Below are 18,697 nucleotides of genomic sequence, written 5' to 3'. Positions count from 1 at the left end.
TTTCAAGTCCTGGAAATGGCCCTGAGGGCAAACAAAACAAGAACAAAAATACAACTTTTAAACCAACAGAAGAAAACTTGATGTGCCCAACAGAAAGCAAAGGAGAGGAATGAAAATGAGCGAGAAGCACGTATAAATCAACTGCATTTCTTTACACGAACACGAACATGTGGAAACCCAGGTTAAAAGCACAACAGCACCCCAGTCACTTTAAGGAAAGAAAGTACTTCAATATACATTTAGCGAAACATGTACCAGATCTGTGTGACAAAATTCACAAAATACCAGGAATGTCCATTCTCCCAAAATTGATCTACAGATGTCATGTAATTCCTATCAAAATCCCAGTATGTCTTTTTGTGGACATAAACAAGGTACTATACGTGTGTGTATGTGTGTAAAGGACCTCAAATGACTAGAATGTTTTGGAAAAAAGAATTAGAGAAATCGCTCCACCCAGTGTCATGGCTTGTTGAATAGCTACAGTCATCAAGACTACGTGGTGCTCATGGAGGAAGAGACACACGGATGGAACGAAATGGAGACTCTGGAGTGAGACCCACACAGCTACAGCCTTTTGATTTTTGACAAAGATATAAAAGCAATTCAGTGGAGGAAGGAGAGGCTTTTCAACAAAGGGTGCTGGCACAGTGGGGCCTCAATAGGCAAAAAAGTGAACCTCAACCTATATCTCTCACCTCATACAAAAATTAACTCAGCATGGAACTTAGGCCGGGTGCAGTGGCTCACACCCATAATCCCAGCACTTTGGGAGGCTGAGGAGGGTGGATCCCCTGAGGTCAGGAGTTTCGAGACCAGCCTGGCCAACATGAAGAAACCCTGTCTCTACTAAAAATACAAAAATTAGCTGGGCGTGGTGGCACACGCCTGTAATCCCAGCTACTCAGGAGGCTGAGGCAGGAGAATTGCTTGAACCCAGGAGGTGGAGGTTGCGGTGAGCCAAGATGGCCATTGCATTCTAGCCTGGGCGACAGAGTGGGACTCCATCTCAAAAAAAAAAAGAGAATGGAACTTAGATGTAATGTAAAACTATGAAACAAAACAAAAGAAAGTACAGTTGATGGAAACTGTGAAATAAGATGGAAATAATAACAATACATGTAATTAGATTAAGCTTACCGATTTAAAAAGATAAATCTAAGAATTAAAAAACCAATGAGACAATATATTGATTAGAGACAACTTAAAAAGCACCAAAAGACTGAAAATAAAGAATGCTAGAAATTCCATGCAACTTTGAATGAAAAGAAAGCTAAGATAAGTGATTCCAGTAACGAATACAATGGAAATTAAGAAAAAAATACCATAAAGAACAATGATGGACATTATATACAGAAAAAATCACTCACATGTAAAGATCTAATTATTATAAAACAATATGTGCCCCTGCAACATAACCTCCAAATACTGCACACAGTGTGACATTTCACACAAGGGAAAGGAGAAATAAACAACTTTTACTTGTATTTGGAGAGTTTTTAAAAAAATTCTCTTATAAACCAATAAATCAAACAGATTTTTAAAAAGTGGATATGTAGATGATCTGAACAATAAAATTAATAAGCTTGAGCGATTCTTTTTTTGAATTGAGTCTTGCCCTGTCGCCCAGGGTGGACTACAGTGTTGCGATCTTGGCTCACTGCAATCTCTGCCTCCTGGGTTCAAGCAATTCTCCTGCCTCAGCCTCCCCAGCAGCTGGGACTACAGGTGCCCACCACCATGCCTGGCTAGTTTTTGTATTTTTATTAGAGATGGAGTCTCGTCATGTTGGTCAAGCTGGTCTCTAACTCCAACCTCAGGTAATCCACCCATCTTGGCCTGCCAAAGTGCTCGGATTACAGGCGTGAGCCACTGTGCCCAGCCGAGCGATTCTTTTTGAGCACACTGGGAACATTTACAAAACTATACTGGACCATGAAGAAAGCCTCAATAAATTCCAAGGGATCAATATAGTACAGAACATGTCCTCTAGCTAAAAGACAATAAAAGTAGAAATTTCTAATGAAAAACTTTAAAAATGCCATATGTCTGCAAACTATTAGCAGGCAATCATAAGATAAATTAAGAAATTGTAAGAATTATATGTTAATTTGTGTTTCACAGCTACAGCAACACCAGGAGGGAAATTATACCTTTAAATATACTTATCCAGGCTGGGCATGGTGTCTCATGCCTGTAATCCCAGCACTTTGGGAGCCCAAGATGGGTGGGTCACCTGAGGTCAGGAGTTTAAGACTAGCCTGGCCAACATGGTGAAATTCCATCTCTACTAAAATACAAAAATTAGCTGGGCATGGTGGTGGGCGCCTATAATCCCAGCTACTTGGGAGGCTGAGGCAGGAGGATCACTTAAACCCAGGGAGTGGAGGTTGTGGCGAGTCAAGACTGCACCACTGCACTCCAGCCTGGGCAAAAGAGTGAAACTCTGTCTCAAAATAAATAGGTAAATATTCTTATCCAGAAACAAAAAGTTAAAAGCAAATACATGTTATTCAGGGTTCTCCAGGGAAATGAAACTGACCTAATAGAGAGAGAGATTTATTTCAAAGAAGCGGCTCACATACTTGTGAAGGCTGGTAAAGTCTAAAATCTGCAGCGTGGGCCTGCAGGCTGGAGACTTAGGGAACACTCACAGTTTGAGTCTGAGGGCAGTGTGCTGGCAGAATTCCTTCTTTCTTGGGTAAAGTCAGCCTTTATTAAGACCTTCAACTGATTGGATGCAGCCCACCTGCATTATGGAGGATCACCTGCTTTACTCAAAGTCCACTGGTTTAAGTGTTAATCTCATCCAAAAAAACATCTGCCCAGAAAGCATTCGAAATGATGTTTGACCAAATATCTGGATACCGAGGCCTAGCCAAGATGACACATAAAATTAACCATCACGAAGGGTCACGGGTTGAATTGTGTCCTCCCAAAATTCACACACTGAAGCCCCAACCTCCAAAAACTCGGAATGTGACCTTATTTGGAAATGGGATTGCTGAGGATGTAATTAGTTAACACAAGGTCAATACAAAAGTTAGCTGGGTGTAGTGGTGTGTGCCTGTAATCGCAGCTACTCCGGAGGCTGAGACAGGAGAATCGTTTGAACCCAGGAGACGGAGGTTGCAGTGAGCCGAGATCAAGCCACTGCACTCCAGCCTGGGCGACAGGGCGAGACTCTGTCTAAAAAATAAATAAATAAATACACAAATAAAAAGACAAGGTCATTCTGGAATAGGGTGGACCCCTAAAATTACTGGTGTTCTCATAAAAAGGAGAAATTGGGGCACAGACATGAACAGAGAGAAGACAACGTGAACACACGGGGAGAACACCACATGAAGATGAAGGCGGAGGTCAGGGCCACTCATCTACAAGCCAAGGGCTCCCAAGACGGCCCGCAACCTCCAGAAGCTGGGAGAGCAGCCTTGACCAGCTTCACCCTTGCAGCCCTCAGAAGGCAGCAACCCTGCTGACACCTCAATCTTGAACTTCTAGCATCCAAAACTGTGAAACAATGGATTTCTGTTATTTAGGCCACCCAGTCTGTGGTACTTTATTATAACAGCCATTGCAATCTAATACAGCAGGTGACATGAAATCCTTACTTAAGAAGCTGGAAAAACACCAGATGCAGGATCACGCCTGTAATCACAGCACTTTGGGAGGCTGAGGAGGGAGGATCACTTGAGCTCAGGAGTTCAAGACCAGCCTGGGCAACAAAGTGACCTTCTCTCTACAAAAAATCAAAAGGTTAGCCAGGCACACTGGCATATACCTATGGTCCCAGCTACTCGGGAGGCTGAGGCAGGAGGATCTCTTGAGCCCAGGAGGTTGAGGCTGCAGTGAGCTGTGAGTGTGCCATTGTACTCCAGCTGGGGCAACAAAGTGAGACCCTGTTTCAATAATTAAATACATACATATATACATACATACATACGAAACTGGGAAGAGAGCAAGTGACAAAAATCTTACTTAAGAAGCTGGAAAGTGAGTAACACAAACCCAAAGAAACAAGAAGGAGGGAAATATAAAGATAAGGAGGCAGAAATGAGTGTAAGAGAGGTGCAAATGATGAAATGAACACAAGAAATAACATCAAAAGCAGAGAGGCAGATCTATGAAAAATGCAGATTAGAAAGAGTGACAGGGGCATAGAAATGATTTTACCATAAGCTAATACATTTGAAAGCCTAGGTGAAATACACACATTCCTGAACAAATATAAAATACTAACACTGGTGCAAGAAGAAAACTGCAGTGCTGGTAAAAGCCATTCCACTCCTCTTCAAAAGCCTCTGTCCCATGCTGCTTTGTGTGCGAGTTCTGTCAAAATTTTAAAGAACAGTTAGTTCCCATCTTAAACAAGTTTCCTCCCCCAAATGGAAAAAGAACAAAACCTACCCAACTCATTTTATGATATTTTGTGCCACGCAGCCAGGCTAGAACTTCTGTACCTCCTGGAGGGGAGCACCCACATCCCTCGGCTCCTGAATGTGGAAAGCTCTGCCCTCTGGCTCTGTGAAAGTGGCTGTCTCCAGACAGACTCGGGAGCAGGTAGCTCCTTGCAAGGTCAGCAGGGAGAGCATGCCCCATCTGCCCCTGTCTTTTCCAACATCCTTTTCCCCCCATATTTATTGGTTGATTGATTGATTAACTGATTGAGACAGAGTCTCGCACTGTCACCCAGGCTGGACGGAGTGCAGTGGCACGGTCTCAGCTCACTGCAACCTCCGCCTTCCTGGTTCAAGCAATTCTCCTGCCTCAGCCTCCCCAGTAGCCGGGGTTACAGGCACCTACCACAAATCCCGGCTAATTTTTGTATTTTTAGTAGAGACACAATTTCACCAAGTTGGCTAGGCTGGTTGGGAACTCCTGACCTCACGTGATCCACCCACCTCAGCCTCCTAAAGTGCTGGGATTACAGGCATGAGCCACCGCGCCTGGCTCCCCATCTTTGATTTGTACATGTTTTTTGTTTTTGTAGATTTAGGGGTGTGAGTATAGATTTCTTGCTTGCATGCATTATGCAGTGGTGGAGTCTGGGCTTCTAGTGGAGCCATCACCCAAACACTGAGCCCTGTACCCAAATAGGTGATTTTCAACCCTCGCCCCTTCACTTCCACCTTTCGCAGTCTCCCATGTCTAGGATTCCACTCTGTATGTTCACGACAACACCCAGCTTTACAGTGCACAGCTGAGGCCACAGCTGAGAAGGAGACACCCTCCCCCAGAGGGCACATGCTGGGCCTTCTGGAGGCAGATGAGGGAGAGTCTCTTGGGAGGCTGAAGGCCTGGCGTGCATGGGGATGTGTCACGAAGGAGGTGAGCAGTGTCGGGGACAGGCTGGGTTAAGCGCTTATCCATTGACCGTATCTATTGAGTGTCACCTCTGGGCCCAGAGCTGAGCCCAGACAGGCGCGTGGGTCAGACAAGGCCCAGGGACACACAAATTGTACAAAAGAAGCTTTACACAAACTTGCTTTAACAGAGCCTTTTCATTGACAAAAATAAAAGAACGTGAAAAGAAATTTAAGACTCAATGTGCTGAAGAGTGATCTCTTATTACTGCAACATTTGAGAGCTGATGTCAGATGGCAGCCTGGCTGCAGAGAAGGTACCCAGGTCCTGGGCTCAGTGGCCCTTCCCCAGCTGGTGCCCCCAGCCTTGCTGCCTGGCCCTCCTGCACCTTCTTTTCCTTGTCTAAGAACTGGGCTCATCCTCCTCTATCCCCAGTGGTTGTGGGGATGCAAGGAAGGCCAACCCCTGCAAGGCCTGGTGCCTGGAGCTGGCCCTGGGTAGACGCCTCCCTCCCCTTCTTCCTGAGCCCCTCATGCAAAGCCCAGGATGCAATGGTCACAATGGCTAAAATCTCTTTGGAGAAGGGAGAGATCAGTGCAGGCTAAAGCCATTGGTGAGAGTGGAAGAATTCAGTTCTCTAGCGGAAGGCGGCAATGTGCAGAGAGCCCTGTGATGGGGCTGCTGGAGCCGAGGCCTGGGGGTTCAGTCCCCTGAGAAGCCCCCACCAGCTTAGCCTGGGGGACAAGCTATGGGAAGGACAGATGAGAAACTGCTAACTAAACAAGGCCAAAAGGACCAGGGCAAGCTGGGGGAGACCGTGGAGGTTGTGGAATGAACAGGCAGACTAAGCCTCAGGGGAGGCCAATAGAGGCTAAGCAGGGAGCCAGGTCCTAGGAAAGAGGCAGCACCCAGCTCTAGGGCCATGCTGGGGAGGCTGTGGGTAGAGGGCTGGGGCACCAGGCCATATTAAGAACCTTCATTGCAGGCCCACGCCAGGCACCTGACCCACGGTGACCTGGGGCTTCACAGAGCAACCAAGGGAGGAACTGCTGACTCCATTCTGATGAAGGGAAAAGAGCCTCTGGGGGGCTCCCTACATCACTGCTATTGGAGAAGTCTGGGTAGGAATTCAGCAGGCTCCAAAGTCCCTGCTGTGTCCCGTGGGACATGGAGCCAGGTGGCGGGTCGGGGACAGGAGTGGCGCATGGTTGGGCAGTGGCAGGACCCAGGCTCTGTCAATATTTGGGGTGGGTCAATCATTAGCCAACCTCAGCCTTGTCCCCCGACAGGTTCCTCAGGTGGGTTCTGGGCTAGGCCCTGCCCTGCTGGGGGCTCCACAGGGCTTGGCCTAGATTGGACGAGTGGGGTGGGCAGTCCCTGGCCTCTCCCCTCAGGAGACTCCCCGCCCACAGGGCTGCAGTCCTGCCTCAGGGCTGAGCAAGCAAACACTTAGAGCACTGCACAGTTGAAAAAATGAGTTTTAAACCAATCTGTCAAGAAAAAAGATGTCAAAGTAGTCATCACGGGAAAAGTCAGAATTTTGGTGGACTTCACTGCACTTATTCTGTGGCTATTAATTTTAAATTATGTATGTGGGGGAGGGGAGCACACCATAATCTTTCTAGTGCCCTGAGGCTCTTAAACCAGGCTCTGTTCACCTGGACCTGTGTCCATGGGTGGGGGACCGTTCTAGGCCCTTTATATGCATTGTTTGATTTAATCCTGCAAGTGATTTTTTTTTTTTTTTTTGAGACAGAGTCTCACTCTGTCGCCCAGGCTATAGCGCAGTGGTGCGATCTCAGCTCACTGCAACCTCTGCCTCCCAGGTTCAAGTGATTCTCATGCCTCAGCCTCCTGAGTAGCTGGGACTACAGGCGTGCACCATCATGCCCAGCTAATTTTTGTATTTTTAGTAGAGATGGTGTTTCGTCATGTTGGCCAGGCTGGTCTCTGACTCCTGGCCTCAGTGATCTGCCTGCTTTGGCCTCCCAGAGCGCTGGGATTACCGGTGTGAGCAACCGTGCTGGACCCTCTAAGTGATCTTAAGAGATACATGCTCTTGCCTTCCCATTTTAGCCCCCTAATGTAACTGGTTCAGAGATGTACACAGAAAGTATAGACAGAATGGGGATGTGCCCCCAAATCTGCCTGACTCCAGGAGGGGTCCCTTTAGTTAACATTGGTCCTGGAGAGACCTCAGTGGAGTGGGGAACTGGGCAGGAGTCTAGTGGGGCTGAGGCGGGAGGCAGGCTTCCTGCCAGTTCTGGCAGAGGTTGGGACTGAGTGGGGTGGCCATGGGCCAGCAGGGTCCTCATGGCTGGCTGCAGATGGAGTTCTAGGTCTATTATCAGGGTGGTGGACAAGGGAGGGACAACAGCTCTCTAGGATCAGGTGTGTGGCTATAACATGGGCTCCGGGCCACCTGGCTCCAGAGAAGCTATGCTGTTTGGGGGGCATCACCTCACCCCACAACTGGCCTCACATTCATCAATTGTCCCTCATTTGGTCAAGAAAACCCAGGTCACACACAAGTTGGTGGGAGAGCTAGGCCTAAAACCAGGTCCCCTGGCTTGGTGTCCAGTGTTCTTTCCTGTGCACCTGTCCCGCCACCCTGGACAATAAGTATGAGGGCCAGAGTGTGGACTCTGAGGCCCCAGGAGCCTTCAGCAGGCCACAGCACACACACATGCCAAAAACAAGGTATACATGCATGTGGTACAAAAATCAAATAGGACAGAGGACTTCATATGAGTGGTTGTACTTGGCCATCCCATCCCTCCTTACCTTTACTCTTTTTGCTCTCTGTATGCTATAATTTGAGTACTTTCTATTATCTTTCTTCAAGTTCATTAATTCTGTCTTCTCGTGTGTCCAAACCCTATGAAACTTGGCCAATCGGTTAATAATTTCAGATGCTAAACCCTTCAATTCTAGAATGTCCACTTGATTCCTCTCTACAGATTCCATTTCTCTGTAAAAATTCTCCATCTTTTCACCTATTTTCCCCATTTTTCTTCTATCTTCTTTAATATATTGCTATAGTTATTATCTTATCCAACATTTGGATCATCTGTGGGTCTATGTCTATTGGCTTTTTTTCTTTTGACTATTGGTTCTATTTTCCTTTTTATTTGCCTGTCTTGTAATTTCCACAGTATGCAGAAGACTATTTATAAAGGAACCATAGCAACCAAATATTATATTATTTTCTTGTCAGGAAAGTCTGCCCTTTCGAGTTTAATTAACAACAAAACTGGGATGAAGCTGGGCTGCAGCTTTAGTTATAATCAGTCCGTATCAGGTTTCAAATGCTTGATGGGACAGCCTGAGTGCCTGGTAAGTCTGTCTTGTCAATCCCAAAGATGTAGGAGAGTCACTCTTCCCTTTGGCAGTTTTAAACTCTGCTCCTTAGTTCCCTATCCCCTGCTGCTTCCAAATTTCGCAAATGTCTTGAGAAGGATACTGGCAGTTTGTTCAAAACAGTCCCCCTTCCTGGGGAGGACTTTGCTTCCCAAATATCCAAGACTAAAGGAGATTAGGCTCTAGTTTAAAAACTCCCTAGTATCTTGTGAAGCTTCCAGATGCAGCAAATCAACAAATGAACTGGGGGACGGAGGGCGGCATGGCTGCCACACTTTAAAAAAATTAACAGATTTTAGGTCAGGCATGGTGGCTCATGCCTGTAATCCCAGCACTTTGGGATGCTGAGGCGGGTGCATCACTTGAGGTAAGGAGTTCAAGACCAGCCTGGCTAACATGGTGAAACCCTGTCTCTACTAAAAATACAAAAATTAGCTGGGTTTGGTGGCATACTCCTGTAATCCCAGCTACTCGGGAGGCTGAGGCAGGAGAATCACTTGAACCCAGGAGGTGGAGGTTGCAGTGAGCCAAGATTGCACCACTGCACTCCAGCCTGGGCAACAGAGCGAGACTCCATCTCAAAAAACAAACAAACGAAAATTAACATATTAACATATTTTATTTTTCAGAGCAGTTTTAGGTTTATAGAAAAGTGAATAGGTGGCTGGGTGCAGTGGCTCATGCCTGTAATCCCAGCACTTTGGGAGGCCAAGGTGGGTGAATCACGAGGTCAGGAGTTCAAGACCAGCCTGGCCAACATGGTGAAACCCCGTCTCTACTAAAAATACAAAAAATTAGCTGGGTGTAGTGGGGGGTGCCTGTAATCCCAGCTACTCGGGAGGCTGAGGCAGGAGAATCGCTTGAACCCAGAGGTGGAGGTTGCAGTGAGCCGAGTTTGCACCACTGCACTCCAGCCTGGATGACAGAGAGAGAATTCATCTCAAAAAAAAAAAGAAAAGAAAAGAAAGAAAACGCGAATAGAAGGTACAGAGAGTTCCCATATGCCTTCCTAACCCAAATAGAGTTTCTCCTATTATTAACATCTTGTATTAGTGTGGTACATTTGTTATAAGTGATGAGTCAGTATTGATATATTATTAACTAAATTAATTGATATATTATTAACTGATGATATAGTTTACATCTTTACATCAGAGCTCACTCTGTGTTGTCCATTGTATAGGTCTTGACAAACGTACGACATGTATCCACCATCACAGCATCATAAAGAATAATTTCACTGCCCTAAAAATATCTTATTCTCTCCACCTATTTATCCCTCCCTTCCTTCCTGCCTCCACCCAATCCCTGGCAACCTCTGATCTTTTTTTTTTTTTTTTTTTTTTTTTTTTTGAGACAGAGTCTTGCTCTGTCACCCAGGCTGGAGTGCAGTGGCACAATCTCGACTCACTGCAACCTCCGCTTCCCGGGTTCAAGCAGTTCTCTGCCTCAGCCTCCCGAATAGCTGGGATTACAGGTGCCCACCACCACGCCCGGCATTTTTGTATTTTTAGTAGAGACGGGGTTTCACCATTTTGGCCAGGCTGGTCTTGAACTCCTGACCTTGTGATCCACTGTCTCGGCCTCCCAAAGTGCTGGGATTATAGGCATGAGCCATCGCGCCTGGCCTGATCTTTTTACTGTCTCCATAGTTTTGCCTTTTCCAGAATGTCATGTAGTTGGAATCACACAATACGTAGCGTTTTCAGATTGGCTTCTTTCACTTGGCAATGAGCATTTAAGGTTCTTTCATGTCTTTTAGTGGCTTGATAGTTCATTTCTTTTTATTGCTGAATAAAATTCCATTGTTTTGATGTACCCCAGTTTATTTATTCAACTACTGAAGGACATCTTAGTTGCTCCCAACTTGTGGCAATATGAACAAAGCTGCTCTAAATATTTGTGTGGGTGCAAGTTCTTATATTAACACAAGTTTTCAATTCATTTGGATACAAACCAAGGAGTATGATTGCCACATTTTATGGTAAAAGCATGTGCAGTTCTTTTGTTTTTGTAAAGATGGGATTTTGCTATGCTCCCCAGGAGGGTCTTGAACTCCTAGCTCAAGTGATCCTCCTGCCTCAGCCTCCCAAAGCACTGGGATTAAAGGTGTGAGCCACCACGCCTGGCCTATGTTTACTTTTGTAAGAAACTGCCTTCCAAAGTAGCTGTGTTCTATTTTGCATTCCCACCAGCAATGAATGAGAAATCCTGTTGCTCCCCACCCTTGCCAAATTTGGTGTGGTTGGTGTTTTAGATTTTTGTCATTCTAACAGGTGTTAGTGCCATCTCATTGTTTTAATTTGTAATTTCCTAGTGACATCTGATGCTGGATATCTTTTCATATGTTTATTTGCCATCTGTATATCTTCTTTGATGAGATGCCTGTTCAGATCTTTTGCCTCTTTTAAATTTTGGATTGTATGTTTTCTTACTGTTGAGTTGTAAGATTTTGTGTATCTATATGTTTTGGACAGCCATCCAAATATATAGGTATTTTGCAAAGATTTTCTCCCAGTCTATGGCATGTCTTTTCATTTTCCAAACTATCTTTTGCAGAGCATGTGTTTTTAATTTTAATGAAGTCTGGCTTATCAATATTTTCTTCCATAGATTGTGCCTTTGGTGTTGTATCTAAAAAGTCATTGCCAAACCCAAGGTCATCTAGATTTTCTCCTACATTTTCTAGAAGTTATAGTTTTGCATTTTTCATTTAGGTCTATGATCCATTTTGAGTTAATTTTTGTACAGGTGTAAGATCTGTGTACGGATTTTTTTTTTTTTTTTTTTTTGAGACAAGGTCTGGCTCTGTCCCCCAGGCTAGAGTGGAGTGGTGTGCTCTCAGCTCACTGCAACCTCTGGGCTCAAGCCATCCTCCCATCTCAGCCTCCCGAATAGCTGGGACTACAGGCGTATACCACCATGCCCAGCTAATTTTTGTATTTTTTGTAGAGATGGGGTTTTGGCATGTTGCCCAGGCTGCTCTCGAACTCGTGAACTCAAGCAGTCTGCCCTCCTCGGCCTCCTGAAGTGCTGGGATTACAGGTGTGAGCCACCACACCCAGCATGGATTCATTTTTGCATGTGGATATCCAGCGGTTCTAGCACCATTTGTTGAAAAGACTATCCTTTCTCTATTGAATTGCTTTCGCTCCTTTGGCAAAGATCAGCAAACTTTATTTGTGTGGGTCTATTTCTGGGCTCTCTTTTCTGTTCTATTGATTTATTTGTCAGTTCCTTCACTAATACCACACTGTTTTAATTACTGTAGCTTTATAGTAAGGCTTGATGTCAGTATCAGTTCTTCAATTGGTTCTTTTCCTTCAATATTGTGTTGGCTATCCTGGCGCCTTTGTCTTTTCATATAAACTTTAGAACCGCTGGGTGCAGTGGCTCATGCCTGTAATCCCAGCACTTTGGGAGGCTGAAATGGGATGATCACTTGAGCCCAGGAGTTTGAGACCAGCACGGCCAACACAGCAAAACTCGTCTCTACTAAAAATACAAAAAGTTAGCCAAGTGTGGTGGTGCACACCTGTAATTCCAGCTACTCAGGAGGCTGAGGCAGGAGAATCGCTTGAACCTGGAAGGCAGAGGTTGCAGTGAGCCGAGATTGCGCTACTGCACTCCAGCCTGGGTGACTTTATAAATAAGACTCTGTCTCAAAAAATAAACTTTAGAATCAGTTTTCCAATATATATAAAATAACTTGCTGGGATTTTGACTGGGATTACATCAAACCGATCAAATTGCAGAAGAGACATCTTGACAACACTGAGTCAAAATCTCTGTGATGGGATGGATATCTCTCCATTTATTTAGATCTTTGATTTCTTTCATCAAAGTGTTGTAGTTTTCCTCATATAGATCTTTTACTTATTTTGTTCGATGTATACCTAAGTATTTCATTTTTGGGGGTGCTAATGTAATGGTATTATATTTTTATTTTTTTCTTTTTGAGATGGAGTTTTGCTCTTGTTGCCCAGGCTGGAGTGCAATGGCACAATCTCAGCTCACCACAATCTCCGCCTCCTGAGTTTGAGCAATTCTCCTGCCTCAGCCTCCTGAGTAGCTGGGATTACAAGCATGTGCCACCACACCCGACTAGTTTTGTATTTTTAGTAGAGATGGGGTTTCTCCATGTTGGTCAGGCTGGTCTTGAACTCCCGACCTCAGGTGATCTACCCACCTCAGCCTCCCAAAGTGCTGGGATTACAGGCATGAGCCACTGTGCCTGGCCTATGTTTTATTTCAAATTTGATTTGTTTAGTGTTGGTATATAAGAAACAATTAACTTTTGCATATTAACCTTGTGATTAATATGCAACCTTGCTATAATCACTTATTCAACTAAATGAAAATGAAAATTGCAATGTAAGATTGCAAGCTGGCTATAATAACTTACTCATTCCAGGAGGTTTTTAATTCCTTGGGATTTTCTACGTAGACAATCACATTATCCGTGAACAAAAACAGTTTTAGCTCTCCCTTCTCAATGTGTATGCCTTTCATTTCCTTTTCTTGTCTTATTGCATTAACTAGGACTTCCAGTGAAATTCTGAATAGTAGTTCTGAGAAAGGACATCCTTTACCTTGTTACTGATCTTGGTGGGAAAATATCTAGTTTCTCACAATTAAGCATGATGTTAACTGTAGGGTTTTTGTAGATGTTCTTTATTCAAACTGAAGAAGTCTATTCCTAGTTCTCTGAGAGTTTCTATTATAAATGGGTATTGGATTTTGTCAAATGCTTCTTCTGCATTTATTGATATGATTATGTGGGTTTTCTTCTTTAGCCTGTTGATATAATGGATTACATTAATTGATTTTCAAATGTTGAACCAGACTTGCATATCTGGAATCAATCCTATGTGGCCATGGTATATAATTCCCCTTATGCATTATGCACTGTTGGATTTGATTCGCATATATATATGTGTGTATACACACATATACACACACACACACATATATATTTTTTGAGATGGAGTCTCTCTCTGTCGCTCAGGCTGGAGTGCAGTGGTGCGATCTCAGCTCACTGCATCCTCCACCTCCCAAGTTCAAGTGATTCTCCTGCCTCAGCCTCCCAAGTAGCTGGGATTATAGGCACACACCACCATGCCCAGATTTTGCGTGTGTGTGTGTGTGTGTGTGTGTGTCTGTGTATTTTTAGTAGAGACAGCATTTCACCATGTTGGCCAGGCTGGTCTCAAACTCCTGACCTCAAACGATCTGCCTGCCTCAGCCTCCCAAAATGCTGGGATGACAGGCGTGAACCACAGCACCCAGCTTGATTCACTAATATTTTATTGATGATTTTTGCATGTATGTTCATGAGAGATATCAGTCTGCAGTTTCTCATTCTTGTAATGTCTTTGTCTGCTTTTGGTATTAGGCTAATACTAGCTTCATAAAATGAGTTCAGAAGTATTCCTTCTGCTTCTTTTTTCTGGAAGAAGTGTTTGTTGTTGTTGTTTTTGTTTTTTGAGATGGAGTCTCACTCTGTCACCCAGGCTGGAGTGCAATGGTGCGATCTCAGCTCACTGTAACCTCTGTCTCCCAGGTTCAAGTGATTCTCCTGCCTCAGCCTCCCGAGTAGCTGGGATTACAGGCGCCCACCACCACGCCTGGCTAGTTTTTTTTTTTTTTTTTTGAGACGGAGTCTTGCTCTGTGGCCCAGGCTGGAGTGCAGTGGTGCGATCTCAGCTCACTGCAAGCTCCACCTCCCAGGTTCATGCCATTCTCCTGCCTCGGCCTCCCGAGTAGCTGGGACTACAGGCACCCGCCACCATGCCCAGCTAATAATGTATTTTTAGTAGAGACAGGGTTTCACCATGTTAGCCAGGATGGAATCAGTAGTGATGATTTCTTTTTCACTTCTGATATTAGTGATTTGGGTCTTCTCTTTTTTTTCTTAGTTAACCTGGATAGAGTTTTATCCCTTTTGTGAATCTTTTTAAGAACTAGCTTTTGGTTTTGTTGATTTTTCTCTATTGATTTCCTGTTTTCAATTTCAGTGATTTCTCCTCTAATTTTTATTATCTTTTTTTCTTCCCTACTTTGGGTTTACTTTGCTCTTCTTTATCTAGTTTTCTAAAGTGGAAGCTTAGATTACTGATTTTAGATATTTCTCATTTTCTAATATATGTATTCAGTGATCTAAATTTCCCTCTAACACTGATTTTGGTGCATCCCACAAATTTTGATAAGTTGTATTTTCATTTTCATTTAATTGAAAATATTTTAAAATTTATCTTGATACTTCTTCTTTGTCCCAACATGTCATAAGTGTGTTGCCTAATCTCCAAATATTTTGGGGTTTTCTAGCTATCTGTTATTGATTTATAGTTTAATTCCATTGTGGTCTGAGAGCATACTTTGTATAATTTCTGTTCTTTTAAATTTATTAAGGTGTGTTTCATGGCTGAGAATGTGGCCTACCCTGGTGAATGAATGCTCCAAGTGAGCTTGAGAATGTGTATTCTGCTGTCATTGGATGAAGTATTCTATAGATGTCCATTAGATCCAGTTGATTGATGATGCTGTTGAGTTCAACTATGCCTTTGCTAGTTTTCTGCCAGCTGGATCTGTTAAATAGAGGGGTACTGAAGTCTCCAACATAAAAATGAGTTTGTTTATTTCTCCCTGCAGTTCTATCAGTTCTTGCCTCATCTTGGGACACCGTGTTGCTAGGTGCACACACTTTAAACATTGCTATGTCATCTTCGAGAATCAACCTCTTTACGGCAATGCCCCTCTTCATCCCTGATAACATTCCTTGCTCTGAGGAAGTCTACTTCGCCTGAAATTAACACAGCCACTCCAGCTGTCTTTTGATTAGTGTTAACATAGTATACTATCTCCATCCCTTTACTTTTAATCTACTTCTTTATATTTAATGTCTTCCATTTCTATTCATTGCCCTTGATTTGTTCTTTCTAGCCTTTTCAGGTTGTGTGTGTGTGTGTGTGTGTGTGTTTTGCTTTCTCTGGTTTTAATCGAGCATTTTGTATTATTCCCTTTTTACTCCTCTTATCACATAAATTATACTTGTGGGGTTTTTTAATGTGTGTGGTTTCCCTTGAGTTTGCAGTAAATATTTACATCTAATTCAAGTCTTCTTTCATAAAACACTTTACCACTTCATGGGTAGTGCAAATACCTTATGAAAAAGTATTCTCAATTCCTCTCTTCCATCTTTATAACACTGCTGTCGTTCATTTATCCATAAGCTCTAATCACTATTATTAACTGAAAAAACTTTACCTGTTAGATTAAAAATGAGAAAGCTAAATTTTTATTTTACCTTCATTTATTTCTTCTCTAACACTCTTCCTTTCTTTATGTAGATTTGAGTTTCTGAACTACATAATTTCCCTTTCCTTCTGAAGAATTTAACACTTCTTGCGAGGCAGGTCTACTGGTAGCAAATACTCTCGATTTTTGATTGTCTGATAAAGTCTTTACTTCTTCTTCACTTAAAAAAAAAAACAAAAAACCTTGATTGTATTTCCAGTATCTCCTTCACCTTTGAAGGATAATTGGTGAATATAGAATTCTAGGTTGATGGGTTTTTTTCTTTCAATATTTTAAATCCTGTAAACCACTCTCTTCTTGGGTGCAGTTTCTGATGTGAAGCATGATATAATTCTTACCATTGTTCCTCTACAGATAAGATGTTTTTCCCCTCTGGCTTCTTTCTATATTCTTCCCATGTCTTTGACTTTTGCAGTTTGAATAGATATTCTTAGGTGTAGATTTTTTGGGGTATTCATCCTGCTTGGTGTTCTCTGGGCTTCCTACACCTGTGGTTTGGTGTCTGTCATTAATTTTGGAAAGTTCTGTTATTAAAGTATTTCTTCTGTTTCTTTCTTCTCTGTGTGGTATTCCCATTATGTGTATACTATCCTTTTACACCTTTGTGTAACTGTGGTATTTGTAACTGTGGTATTTGTCCCACAGTTCTTGAATATTCTATCCCATCGTTTCCATTATTTCTTCCTCTCTGCATTTCAGTTTTGGGAGTTTCTATTGACATTCCTTGAAGCTCACTGATTCATTCCTTGGTGATGTCCCATCTATTGATGACTCCACTAAAAGCATTCTTCACTTCAGTTACAGTGTTTTATTTATTTTTATTTCTAGCATTTTGTTTTGCTTTTTTCCTTTTTTCTTTTTATAGAGACAAGGTCTCACTATGTTGCCCAGCCTGGCCTCGAACTCCTGGGCTCAAGCGATCCTCCTCAGCCTCCCAAAGTGCTGGGATTAGAGGCGTGAGCCACCACACCTGGCCATCGCACCTGATTCTTTCTTAGGCGTTTCCATCTTTGTACTTACATTACTCCTCTGTTCTTGCATGTTAGCCACTTTTCTTATTCGAGTCCTTAGCATATTAATCAATTATTTAAAATTTTCTGTCTGATAATTCAAGCATCTCTGCCATATCTGAGTCTTATTCTGATGTTTGTTCTGTCTGTTCAAAGTGTATCTGTCTCTTATAAAACATCATGTGTTGGGCAAAAGAAACTGAGGTAAACAAGCCTTTTGTGAGGCTTTCTGCACTTTACTTCTCCTTCACTTAAAAAAAAACAACAAACCTTGATTGTATTTCCAGTATCTCCTTCACTTTTGAAGGATAATTTGGTGAATACAGAATTCTATCTGGCTAGGAGTTGGGCTGTGTTTACCGTTTGCTCTAGCTGTAGGTGTCAGAGGATAACATTTACTTTGGTGTTCTTGTCTGCGGCTTCCCTGTTGTCTTTGGGTTTCCCTAGAGCCTTCTTCATAAATCAGGTCTGAGATGTGCAGTTCAGTTGTATTCTTGTTATTACAGGAGCTCTGCTGATGTGGTAGTGAGGGGTGGAGGGAGAGGAAGCATTCTATAGGTCTCGGTCTTTTAATGAACCTCTGCTGGGGCTGTGACCAGCACAAGGGCTTCTCATTTGTCTTTCTCCACTGGAGGTGTGCAGGAAGCCTAGAGGAGGCTAGAGTTGGGTATTTCTCTTCCCACATGTCAGGCTGTGGTAAAAGTTTCTCCTGAGGACAGACCTTGTTAAGAAGAGAATGCCCTGGGTTACCTTTTCTTTTCCTCTACCAGAAGCAGCAGGGAATTTTTCTCTGATCTTTACTGTGACAACTTGGTAAAGAAAAACAAAACAAAAAACTGTGTGGGACCCTGTAAGACTGGCTCCCCTGGTATTTTTAACTCTCTCATGGAGTGCCCAGCGAATCATCAATTAAGTTTTAAGTTTCCCTACCCCGGTACTGGTTCCTGTGGAGTTTTCTACTCCTAGGCCTCTGCTCCAGTAAGTTCTAGTTCTCTGTATGTGCTTCTCTGTCTCTCCATTTTGAGGGCAGCAGTTTGCCCTGTGGCCTCAGATCTCTGGTGGATCAAGAAAAGTTGTTGATTTTCAGTCTGTTCAGTGTTTTTCTTGTTGTGAGGTTGGGGGTGATGACTGCTAAGCTCCTTACATGCCAACTGAAAACGAACAGTGTCTTTTGAAGAGTGACAGTTTTTAATTTTGAAATAGTCCAATTTATTGATTTTTTTTCCTTTATAGGGTTTTTTGTGTCATATTTTAAAACCCTTGTCAAATTCAAAGTCACAAAGATTTTCTCCTAGAAGTGTTATGGTTTTAGCTCTTACATTTAGGTCTGTGATCCATTTATTTCTTTGTGTGTGGTGTGAGCTAACGTCAGAGGTTTAATTTTTTATATATCCAGTTGTAAAGATTTCTTGTGAATATCATCCTTTCCTCATTGAATTGCCTTGGCATCTCTAGCAAAAGTCATATGTACGCGGGTCTTATCTGGACACCTATCTGCTCCATTGATAATCCGCTCCATTGATTTATTTGTTTCTATGCCAATATCACATTGTTTTCACTGCTGAAGCTTTATAAATCTTTAAATGATGTAATTCATGCAGCTTTTAAACTTATTTTTCAAAGTTATCTTGGCTAGTCTAGATTTTTTTGCATTTACATATACATTTTAGAATCAGCTTATCAAATTTTACAAAAAAGCCTGC

Source organism: Pongo abelii, chromosome 11 (genome assembly GCF_028885655.2).
Source record: "Pongo abelii isolate AG06213 chromosome 11, NHGRI_mPonAbe1-v2.0_pri, whole genome shotgun sequence".
Taxonomy (NCBI): domain Eukaryota; kingdom Metazoa; phylum Chordata; class Mammalia; order Primates; family Hominidae; genus Pongo; species Pongo abelii.
This window is presented reverse-complemented; position numbering follows the sequence as displayed.